At 38.7% G+C, this 13,023-nt stretch overlaps 1 protein-coding gene across 1 annotated transcript in view; it reads right to left on the bottom strand.

Annotated features, from left to right (window-relative positions):
- Positions 1-9,919, bottom strand: part of FRS2 (fibroblast growth factor receptor substrate 2) — a 131,112-nt gene extending 121,193 nt beyond the window's left edge. Inside the window, exon 1 of the mRNA XM_090273597.1 lies at positions 9,792-9,919. The gene's annotated coding sequence lies outside the window, so the exon portion shown is untranslated. The remainder of the gene's footprint in view (positions 1-9,791) is intronic.
- Between the last annotated feature and the right edge of the window lie 3,104 nt (positions 9,920-13,023).

Below are 13,023 nucleotides of genomic sequence, written 5' to 3'. Positions count from 1 at the left end.
CTGAAGAATCTTGAAACCCCAATTCAAAACAACCTATGCACCCCTATGTTCATAGCAGCCCTATTTACAATAGCCAAGTGCTGGAAACAGCCTAAGTGCCCATCTGAAGATGAGTGGATCAAAAAACTGTGATACATTTACACAGTGGAGTACTATGTAGCAGAAAGAAAGAAGGAACTCCTACCATTTGCAACAACATGGATGGAACCAGAGAGAATTATGCTTAGCAAAATAAGCCAGGCAATGAAAGACAAATACCATATGATATTACAGGAAACTAATGAACAACACAAACAAGCAAGCAAAACTGAACCAGAGGCATGTAAACAAAGAGCAGACTAAGGGTGACAAGAGGGGATGGGGTAGGGAGAGGAGGGATGTAAGAAGGGGAAGGGGCTAGTCAAAGAACATGTATAAATGACCCATGGACATGGACAACTGGGTGGACTGACTGTGGGAAAAGGGGTGGGCAGGGTGGGGGGAAGCAATGGGGAAAAACGTGGGACAACTGTAATAGAAAAACAAAAGATTTTAGTGGGAAAATAAATAAATAAAAGCAAATAAATAAGTGGAAAAATATGTAAAATACATATATTTAATAGGTTTTTAAGAAAAATAAATCTTGAGAACATGATCAAGAAAAGGAGTAAGACTACAAAAAGTCTTAAAAGTAAATGAAACTTCCAGAAATAAAAAAATGTAGTACATGAAATTTTTAAAAACTCAATGAACATGCTACAACACAGATAAACCTTGAAGACATCATGCTAAGTGAAATATGTCAGACACAAAGGAAAATATTTTGTGACCCACTTATATATATGTGTTACCTAAAATAGTTGAATTCACAGAGACAAAGTAAAAGAGTTGTTGCCAGGGCTGGTGGAAGGGGGAATGGGGAATTATGAAACACAAATGGTGAGGAGGATAAAGGGCTTCGAAGATCCTGGCAATGTTCGATTTTCTAAGCTTACTAGTGGTACATGGTAGTTCATTTTATAGTTAATTAAACTGTACATGTATTATACTGTACACTTTTGTAATAAAAGTAATTTTAAAAATCAACACAAAAGGAAAAAATCAAATCATCAGTGATCACTCCCTAAGAAATCTAGACTACTTCACAAAACTTGGTCTTTGAAATTGAAACAATAAAAAGATACATTGTTTCATTAAACAAACTTATTTTTGCCTCTAACTGAACTGAGGAGTGGCAAGAAGATGTCTAAACTCTTTTCTCCTTCTTGTCTTCCTAACCCTAGAGAACTACACTGTCTAATACAGTAGGCATTAGCAACATGTGGCTATTCACATTTAAACTAATAAAAATTAAATAATATTTAAAATTTAGTCTCTGTGTAACACCAGACACATTTTCAGTGTTTAATATATATATGAAGGTCACTATGTTGAATCACACAGATATAGAACATATTCATAAGCGCAGAAAGTTCTATTAAACAGTGCTCCTATATTTTATAACACTATAAATATATTGACAATTAAATAATCTTAAATATAAAAGAACATCTTAAAATTTATTAAATCTCCTTTTAAAGTCATTACTGCTCCTTAGTAGTAGTTTTCTGTTTGTCAAAAATATACAGAAATTGTCAGGAACTGTTCACCATCTCCTATGGTCCACCAGACCCATCATAACAAAGGATTATTTTTACCAAGACAAAATTAAATACTGGGTTGGCCAAAAAGTCCATTTAGTTTTTCTGTAAAACAAAAGACACATTTATCATTTTCACCAGTAACTTAATTGATTTGGATACTTTTTGAGTATGTCAGCTATCTCCTCCTATTGGCTTCTAATGGGTAGAGGCCAGGAGAGCTGCTAAACATCTTCCAATGCATAAGACAGCCCCACAGCAAAGAATTATTTGGCCAAAATGTCCATAGTACCAAGAAACTTCTCAAACCACTTTTGAAACGTTCAGTCAGTCACAGCACCTTCTCCATACACTGCACAACTCTTTTCTTGCATTTCAGTTCTGTTTTTATCCTTCTTGAAGTAATAAGCATAATATGCCGAAAATGTTGCATATCTTCTTCCATCTTCAATATTAAAATGGCTGCACAAAAACTCAGCAATTTTGATAAGTTTTTTTTTTTTAATGCATGCTGATATGACAGCTGTCACAATACAACCTAACAAAATTGTTTCGAATGAAGTTAAAGACAACTAAGCCTACTAGAGCCATCATACATGAAAAAGTTAAATGAACTTTTTGGTCAAGCGATTAGTTAAGCACAGTGCTACTAAAGTGAATACAAACCATGTCACAGGAATACAAAAAAATGACAGGATGAACATATCCCTTTTGGGGGGTATGAATTTAGGTTGACAGTACTTTAAAGCACTGTTCACATACATATAAAATCACAAAGTACAAAATTCATATGAATTTTTAAAATTAAACCCTATCGGCATCATGAAATGTCCTACTTATATAACTGCAGAATCAGCTCAAACTGGTCCTATCCTGCTTCTAACAAGATCCATAACCAAAGTTTAAACCTTGGATATACCACTTGTGAATACCACTCATGAGAAACACTTGTGGAACCCTTAACTCCTCCTCCCCTGGCACCCTCTCTTTCCGACTCAAAGGACTTAAGACATGACCAGAACCTGAATACAGAACCCTTTGAGAAGCCCCCAACCCTGGATGGGGGAAGACAGGTTTTAGCCCTGCCCCCAATCTCCTTGGCCGGTGACCTCGCGATGTAAGCTTCTCTTTTATCAAAAGCAGGTGTCATAGTATTGGCTTATGCCCATGGGGCAGTGAGCCCTTATGGGCAACACTTACAGCAAAACTGTATCTCTAGACTTCTGAGCATACCATTCATTACTTTATAGGAAAAACTTAAGCACTGTTAAAATAAATGAATTCTATATGATTATTTTTATTTACGAGAAACATTATACAAAAAAACTCTATAAAATGATCCTTTAATATCTAAAGCATTAAACCTTCAGTTTTCTTGAAAACTAAAGGACAGAGGGCCTAAGCTATTTCAACCTAACGTAAACATTTTGCTTTAGGGACTCTAACATACATTTCTATATATTTCTATAGCACTCTCAATTTTTAAAATTACCTAACCAAAAACACTCAAAGGAAACAAATGTTAAGCCTTAATTTAACAGTCACTTAGGCAAGGTTTGCACCTTTATAGTTACCCCACACACACTCTTAAGTGACCCAGGGAGTCAATAAGCTTCTCATGTAGACAACTGAATGCAATTTCAATGAACACTTATGCTAATAATTGGTTTGTGTCCCCAGGAGGACTTCTGTGGCTCCACTTACATAACCCATTATGCAAAGTGCTGAACTATTCTTTCTCTAGGAAGCATTTTGAATACTGATATTTGTACAAGGTTTACTTGCTATGCTAAATAAAAAAGCTTTTCTTGCTGTAGCTTCAAGGATCTTTCCTGCAGAAGAGGTGAAAAGGAAAGCCAATTCCTACTATTCCACTATGTCGAAGGCAAGTTATTTGTCTTGTTGGCTAATCAACAGAGTAATGACTTACAGCAAGCACCCTCAGGCAGCCCCCACAGTTCACCAACTTCCTCCTGGGACTCTGGTTGAGAAACACAAGACTTAAACAAGTAATTTTGAGAAACTTCTTTGAACTCAATTTAAAACAATCTGAACTGCCCCTTGAAATGTGCTATAAGCAATGTAAAACTTGACAAAATTAAATTCAATGGTGGTGAGAATCACAATACAATCCCTGTAGGGTAATACAAGGGCAGACTGTATCACAAACCTAACTTCAATATGCATGAATATGTTGGATAAGTACTCTCCCCCAAACCCCTGGTTCTGTTTAAACCAAGATTATCAGATTTCACAGAACCAAAACCTTTAAAAACATAATAATAAATCAAAGGTGCCACTTTTATTTTGCCAAGGACATTTAAAAATAATAACTACCAATTACCATCATTATTTCATAAAAGAACTAATAAGCTTACAGGAAAAACGGTAAAAGATAATTTTAGAAAAAAAAATTTTTATGCCAGTAGATTTAGCTTTAAGAAAAGCTAACTCATTCTCATTTCACTTCAGACAAGTGAAAACATTGTCATGGACTGACACCACTCCACAGCAGCATCTGGGGATCACTTGGAAAAAGAAAGCAAAAAAAAAAAAAAAAAAAAAAAAAAAGCAACCGTAAGACATGCTCAAACAAAATATTAACCTATTCAATAATGAGGAAATAGAGGCTTAAGAAATTTAGGGACTCTCCGAAGGTCATGGACCAAGAATTTGACACAGGTCTGTATAATTCCAGAGCCAGAGTTCCTAACCATTATATTGTTTCCTCTAATATTCTTCCAGTGCTATAAAGATCTGCCCTAATCCAGTCACCTTTGTGACCAATGACAACCGAGGAATTTCCAAGACAGCTGGCAGGAGTAAGAGGTGTACTCCCTAGCCATCATTCAGAATGAAGCTAATGGAGCCCCTGACCTTTGCCTCATTAATACCAGGCTCACTGCCACTAAGCCAACCAGCCCAGACAAAGCACACACAAAACCCTCTGCCTCCAGCAACACTGACGCAGGACTCTTAGTTAGGACCGTCCCAAGTTTCTGTGATATAGTGAAAAACATATTCCTGAAAAACAAAATGAACGTATTAATTTCCAGAAGGAAATAAACACTTCCATGGTAACTCAGTCTAAAATTAATAAATTTGCCCTCAAAAAGTTATAACTGTAAGCCTCATTTTGCAAACTATTACAATCTTTTATACACTAATACACAGGTTTCCCCTACTTAAATATCTAAACAGAAAACCACACAAAACTCTATAAATTCATAGTTTCCAAATTAAAACTGATTTTATATATTGGATTGACCAAAAATGTCTGTTACATTTTTTCCCTACAATGACTCTAGTAGTGCTTAGTTGTGTTTAACTTCATTTGAAACAATTTTTTAGGTTTATTGTAACAGCTGTCATATCAGCATGCATTTAAAAAAAACTTATCAAAATTGGTGAGTTTTTGTGAAGCCATTTTAATATTAAAGATGGAAGAAGATATGCAACATTTTTGGCATATTAAGCTTTATTATTTCAAGAAAGGTAAAAACGCAACTGAAACACAAGAAAAGATTTATGCAATGTATGGAGAAGGTGCTGTGACTGACTGAATGTTTCAAAAGTGGTTTGAGAAGTTTCTTGGTACAATGGACATTTTGGCCAAATAATTCTTTGTTGTGGGGCTGCCTATGCATTGGAAGATGTTTAGCAGCTCCCTTGGCCTCTACCCACTAGAAGCAAATAGCAGGAGACAACCAGCATACTCAAAATATCAAAATCAATAGTTATTGGTGAAAATAAAAAATGCGTCTTTTATTTTACAGAAAAAATCAAATGGACTTTTTGGCCAATCCAGAATGTATCAGATGATGGTTAAAAGTATCTTATCATTCTATCCCCTCTAAGGTAATCAGGACACTAGAGACAATATCATGTTAATCAAAAGTACTTATTAAAGAGAATTAGAAGAAAAATATGTAATTAAACACCATTTTCTATGAAAGGCACTATTAGCAGCCATTAGAAATAGAAAGCACATAAATTATCTTTGAATATTTCAAGTTCTTGATATGGAAACCAAAAATTGAAAGTCATATATATAAATGAACAGAATACTGCATCAGAGATTTGCTTCCAAATCCTCACATACCACTTGCCAGCAAATGTCCAAAAGAAACAACCAAACATCTCTTAAGTAACCAAAGTCTGAAAGTCTAGACCAAATGAATGTGAAATAGTTTGCCCTCCCTGAAACAGGGCAATGATAGCATAGTATTCCTGATAGCAATGGTAAGAAATTTTTATTCCCAATGGATTCTCAATGATCAAACTCTTTCTATGCCATCTGAATCTGCAATGTGAAGGACAGTACACAGATTACCAAGTTCTTTACCCACTATATAAAATTATCTACTTAGTGTCTTTTCCTGTTTTAAACAGAGGCCATCTAAAAGATTTATTTCCCCTCTAAACTCTTCCTTGATTCTTTCATCTCCTTATATAGATTTAACTAGTACATGTTTTGTATTATCATCTATACCCATGTTTAATAAATGCCTAGCACAGCCCTCTCTCAAGAACTACAAACCCATATTTCCAAAAGCCTCTGGGCATTTCCAATGTTTGGCAAGCATATTAAAAAAATATTCAACATATTCAAAACTGACCATATGATGCACTCCCTTTCCCATATTTCTAGTAATAGTACCACCATCGCCATCATCCACACTAAAATGAATATGACCTCACCCTGATGGGTGTGGCTCAGTTGGTTGGGCATCTTCCCACAAAGCAAAAGGTCACCAGTTCCATTCCCTGTCAAAGGCACATGACTAGGTTACCGTTCTGTCCCGCGAGGCAACCAATCGATGTCTTTCTCCCACATAGACGTTCCTCTCTCTCTCTTTCCACCTCCCTTACCCTCTCTCTAAAAGTAAACAAATAAATAATTTTAAAAATAAATATAGCCTTCAACTTCACCTTCCTCCAAACCTTTCCCAGCAATCCTTCCTTCCACCCACCCACTAAATCATTCCAATGCCATTACACTTGCCCAGTATTTATACTGCTGCCCACCCTTAAGCAAAGTGGGGGTTAGGGGCACCAACAACCCGCCCAACAGTCAAAAATCCACACGTAACTTGACTCCCCTATGTTGACCACTAAAATAAACAGCTGGTTAACATAAAGGGTGAGGCAAAAGTAGTTTAGTTTTGAGTACAGGAAATAGAATTTGTTCTTGTACTAATTTATTAATTATTGTATTATTTTCCACACAAACTATAAAACTGCTTTTGCCCCGCCCTGTATATTTTGTATGTTGTATGTATTATACGCTGTATTCTAACAATAAAGTGAGCTAGAAAAAAGAAAATGTTATTAAGAAAATTTAGAGTATTACACATAATTAGTGGGAAAATAATCCACATATAAACAGCTCCATGCAGTTCCATTCTGCTTTTCAAGGGTCAACTCTATATATTGAAAGTTAGCTTTACACAACGAAAAGTTCTACACACTACACTTTTAGACCTTAGTAGTTTCTCATTACCTCCCAAATGTTTAACTCCTAAATAAAGCATTTAAACATGTTCTAGCCCCAAATTATATTTCAAACCTCACCTCTTATTCCCCCAAATGAACCGTATATTCTAGGTAATCTGGCCCACTATCTTTTCTCTCAGTACATCATGAACTGTTCCCTCCTCCACACTTGTACTCATATCATTCCTTTTATTTGAAAAGCCTTCTTCATCCACCTATTCCCAACCCCTAAGTTCTTCTCTTAGGAAAGTCTTACCTGCAATGTTGAACTCAGGTTTACTGGGAGATAACATGATGTAGTGGAAACACACAGGCTTTGGCACCAGGCAGATCTGGATTCAAATTAGGACTCAGTTAGCTGCTAGCTACATAGTCCCCAACTAGCAGAAAGCCTGATGGTCACTTGGTGCTGAATAAATAGCTTCAGAGCTAAGTATTATTATATCTCCACCACGCTCCATAATTACTCCAGCTAAAACTGAACCTCTTTTCCTTTCATACAACTCCAAACTTTAGGTCAAATCTAAATATTTACATATATTTCTTTAAGTTGCAAATTTTTATGCAAATATCTTACATCCCATTAGATTTCAAATTCCTAAAAACCAAAAACTTAATCTTTGTATCCTATGAAGCCTATTAATGCTTTTTATGAAGCACACACCACCACCCTCCAATTAGAAAAAGTGTTTAATATATTTAAACAGTATAATCCATCTCTTCATGATTTCTGACACAGTAGAAAATTACTGTACTTCCAAAACACGAATCTTAGTTGTTAGGGCTGTAACTTTATTTGCTCCCACATGTTTGTCTAACATAGCAAATATTCAATATCTATTGAACTGACCAGCAGAACATAATTTACAATGCAAATGTTCAATACCTATTGAATTGACTTGAACATAATAAAATTTACAATGCCTAAGGGTATCTGGTTTTCCCCAAGTATCTTTTTCTACTGTTACAATTCTGGAAATACGTCCCTTCAAAAGACATCAACTACCATCACTACAGATCCATAACCATATCTAACTTGACTCCTTTTCCAGGTTCTCTCAATTGCCTCATTCCAACTGTATGCTCTAAACACTTAACCACTTCAAATGGTGAAGAATTTACAGTTTCTATCTGAATGGAAATGTCAGGCAACTAACCTTCCCTCCACAATCTTTTCTGGGAACTTAAAATTATCATTCCCCCTTTGCCTGAAAATCAACAACCCTGAAATAAATATTCTTTTGCATAGATGAGCTCACTGAACTTGTCACTTTAGTCTATTTTCCGTAATTCATATTACCTCCCCTGTCGGTGGTGGGGAAGAGAATGAGATAAGTACCCAAATATCTACAGTATAAGTCCTAATAAGTGGGAAAGTGTCACATGCTTCACAAAGGAGGTCTGTGCACACTTTACACTGCAAAAACACAGGTCATCTGCTGGTAGTCATAATCTGCAGTAACTGCACTGCCTTATGATCATAAATGAAAAAATTCTATTAAATGTGGAAAACCTGTATTTCCTACAAACCTTTCAGTAGTATTTTATTACCTTAAATCTGTTCGTTAAAAATACTTACATTGCTTTTTCATTTAGAAAATTCTTAATTTATCCGAACTAAATAGTTCATAAGTTTTTAAAAAACACGTAAAATAAATCACCTCTGCCCACCTGTGTGAATTCTGCATTGCAGCAACAGCTGTAACAGTGTAAGGACCCTCAGAAGTTACCAAAAACAATTCTTTAGAAGTTAAGGAAAATGACAGTTCCAAATATGAAGATATACAAACTTCGAGCAAGAGGGGGCATAATAGTTCTCCAACCCTCTGCAATCCATTTGTGCAACAACCGCAGAATGAACTCATACAACTGTACAACTGTGACTTCAAATAGCCACAGGAATTAAGAATACAGATTAGAGAAAAGCATCATTTTTTACGTCTGCAAGAAAATAAGGAAACTGATCTGAACCGATTTTCAAGTTGTTTGTTTTAAGTGACTTTAACAATAGCCTAAGCAAGCTTTCCAGTCACTAAAGGTTATGGGAGGCACGCTGGTGCCACAGACCTATCCAGAACCGGTCCCAAGCGCAGTCGAAATCGATTCCGGGCAACCCCTAGGCTCGTTGGATGAAAAGCTTTGCAAAAGATCCCGGGCATCTACTCACGCACCAACCCACCCTGGGACTGAGGAGATAACACCTCTGGGACCCGGGATAATTACGGAGCCCGAAGGCAGACCCAGAGGACAAAATAGTCGGGAACTGGATCGCACGATTGAGTCTGGCATCCAGGTTCCCAGCCCCACCCAGGTCGGGCACAGAACCCAAATCTGGGAGGCAGCGCGAAGATTTGAGGCAGCAGACAAGAGGGGATCCGATGGACCACGGCCCAGCCCATCCCCACTCTCCAGTCCCAACAGCAACAACAGCTCGGGGAACCCTCACCCCGGCTCCGCCCCGCCCACCCCACAGCCCCGCTGCCCGCTCCCTCCCGTCCGGCGAGTTCAGCAAAGACTGCAGCGGTCGACAACCAGCTTCCTGGAACCCCGACAGCCCAGCCCACAGCCAGGAGCCCGGAGCTCGGAGCCCGGAGCCCTTAGCGGGCAGCGGGGGCCCGAGAGCGCCAACCCCGACACAGCCCACGGCCGTCCCAGGCTGTTCCCCATGCCACTCACCGTCGGCCCGGGCGTTGGGAGGGGTCGGGGCACGGGTCGGCAGGGTGCAGGTCCCCGGGTTCCAAACTGGGAAGGAGCCCCTACTCCGAGGCAATCGAGCCTCAGCTGCTGTGCCTACAAGGCCTCTCTCCGGCCGAACCTTGGAAAAGCACTTCCGGGGGAGCGGGAGAGGGAAGGGTTTTGGCACCGGAACTGCTCGGGGGCTGGAGCTGCCAGGGCCTCCCGGGCGGGGCGGGGTCTTTTTCATCTGGTGCCAGCAAATCCTCCCCCCGGACGCCTGGAGAACCCTTTCTGCCCCTTGGTTCCTTGGTTCCCCAGGCTACTGCTGCTTTTCAGGTTGTTCGTTCCAGCCACCTAACTTTACGTAGGAGGAAACCGAGGCTCGGAGAATTCAGATGACACGGGGACACCGCATATACTCGGCCTCTCTCTCCAGTATTTATTCCAATCTGCCTCCTTTGAAAATAATAATAGTTAACTTTTATTGAAGGCTTACAACCTTGTAGGTACCCTCTTAAGTCTTTCAAGTGCTTAACTCAGTTAATGAACCTCCAAGCCCCTTGGGATAGGTGCTATTAAGAACACCTTGCAGAAGAGGAAACCGGTCAAAGGTGCAAAAAACTCTACTACAAACGTTAGCTCTTGATTTAACTTGTGTTCTGTGCAAAAATCTCATCTACCCCTAATAAGATTTTTAAATTATTTAAGTGCAGGGACCAAATTATGTTTCTATATTCCATACGTATTGCCTGGGTCCTGTTACTTTAACTTTTTCACCCTGGGCAAGTTGCTTGACCTCTCTAACAAAGCCTCAGTTTCCTCATTTATAATATCTGATATGTGTATGTCTCTGTGTATATATACATATATAATCATCTCTGAATTTTAGGACTTCAAAGTGAAAATTTATGATAAACATTTCAGTATACCTAGTATCAACATAGGACTGGATAAAAGTACGATTCTCATATCTCATCATCGGTAGGAAAAAATTCTCTTCCAGTGGAGTCACTCTGACAGGGAGTAATTTGGAAAACAGCAGATTAGCAATAGGCAACAGAAAACGTTAATTAAGGAAATAAAAGAACCGTAGAGGTTTTTGCAACAGGAAAAACGAAGATAGGTGAGCCAAAGAACGTCCTGTGGCCAGCCTAAATACTTGTGACACTGTGAGCCAAGACAGTAGGACCCACAGTCAGTTGCCAGGCAGAGAAAGGAGGGGGGGAAAAAGAAAGAGGGCATTGCTCAGTCACAAAATCAGGAAGGCATCAAACATCTGAGGCAGATTCTGTATCTCAGGCCAGATACAGGGGAAATAAAGACTTAGCATGCATGCTCTCTGCAAAACAAATTTACAAGCATCTATGGGGAAGGAAGATTTAAAAATTTTTCTACTTGAAAAGGCAAGGGAAATGGCAATGGTTTACAGCCCATTACTATGAATTTAAGATGCAAACAATGCCTTTGCTGTTGGCTTTATTTACAGTGCTGTCTTGTTTATTTTATTTTTGTGATTACAGAAGTGTTTGTAAATACTTTCCTAATACCCAAATTTAAGCAGCCTTTCATGCCTTGCAGTGGGAAGGAAGAAAAAACAGAGCCTGGGTTGGCAAAACCCACTAACTTCTCTTTTTACCAAGAGCTTAGAGGAAAAGTTAGAGGAATCCTGAATCACAGACATTCTCAGACTTCCTGAGAGACACAGAAGTGCTAGAGGGTTGTCATTGAACATAGTCATCTAACCAGTAAATGGTGCAGTCAGGATCTCAATGTGGGTCTGTCTCCTCAGATGCTTTTCACCACTCTGCTAGTGGTTCTCAAACTTGAGAGTGCATCACGATCACCTGGAGGTCTTGATTGCTGGGCTCCACCCCCAGAATTATGTTTAACCATGCTAGTGGTTCTCTGAGGTCTACTCTCAGGGCTACCAGCATCACCGTCATCTGTGAATCTGTTACAGATGCAAGTTGTTAGGCCCCACTCCAGACCCTGTGCATCAGAAACTCTGGAGTGGGACCCAGAAATCTGTGTTTTAGCAGCCCTTCCAGGTGATTGTGGTACATTCTCAAGGTTTAGAACTATTGTACTCTATTTTCTTGTCTTCCACATATTCCTCCTTTTTCTAATTGCCCCCAAGAGGAATAATTCTACAGAAGCAAAAGTTATTCCTATTGAATTAAATGACATACTGAAGCATTTTTATTCACTTTGCTCTTAGTGGGAGATGGGGCTAGAAAAAAAATTAGTATTAATGTGGAATTCTTTTTTTATTGCTTTAAATTTGTACTGAAATTTAACCAGATAACAGTGGGTTGGGGGCAGAACTAATATTATTTGAGAACTATTGTGTACCAGGGCTTTACATGCATTTTCTAAATTAATCTTTACTACGCTGCTATGAAGTTTTATGGTCTTAATTATACAGGAAAGAAAAAGTGAGACTTAGATGAAGTAATTGACTTAGGGCCTCATTCTTATTAAGGGGCAGAGATCAGGATTGTTCAAACAAAGATCCCTCTAATTCCAAAACTCATGATCTTTCCACTTCATGGCAGGAGCTTAGAGAACCAAATTTCAGTGTGGACTCCACCACCCCAACTGTGCAAAATTGAGTGAGAGATTTAATCTCTTTCAATTTCTCCATCTATAAATAATGTCATAAATCTGCCCCTCCCATACCAGAATGTTAGAACAAATGAGGAAATAAAAGTGTAAGCACTTTGAGCTTTTTGAAGAAAAACAATAAAAAGGAAAGTTATTGTAGGACTGTATGTTTAGCCAAGAGTTGCTATGTGAGCCTGAGCATTGCATCTTTCCTGCCTGTCTCCTAATTCATGCATGAGAGATGCGAAGGCTATACTTGATGCCAATGAAAAGGTTGTTTGACTTCATTTGTCCGTGTCTCCTGGAAGTTAAAGGAGATCACAGATGATTTTATGCGTCGCTTTTGCAAATTACAGGGAATACCTCACCAGGTTCATGGGCTCCAGGTTGTTGCCAAATTGCTGTCCTGTCCTCATCCTAGAGATGTTTTCTCCAAACCCTTGTCTTCTTCCCATTACAGGCACCTCTTCATCCTCCTTCCTCTGCCCATTAGGTGAAGACTTACAATTCCTCTTTTTTTTTTTTTTTCCCCTCTTACTTTATTATGTAGAAGGATTTAGCTCTCAATCCTCCTGTCAGGCCAGACTTCAGGCCTGTGTTTATAGTCAGAATCATCCCGGCTGCACAA

This window comes from Furipterus horrens, unplaced genomic scaffold (genome assembly GCF_987537825.1).
Source record: "Furipterus horrens unplaced genomic scaffold, mFurHor1.1.pri manual_scaffold_4, whole genome shotgun sequence".
In the NCBI taxonomy this organism is placed as follows: Eukaryota; Metazoa; Chordata; class Mammalia; order Chiroptera; family Furipteridae; genus Furipterus; species Furipterus horrens.
The sequence above is the reverse complement of the archived record's forward strand: the minus strand, read 5'-3'. Positions and strand labels throughout refer to the sequence as shown.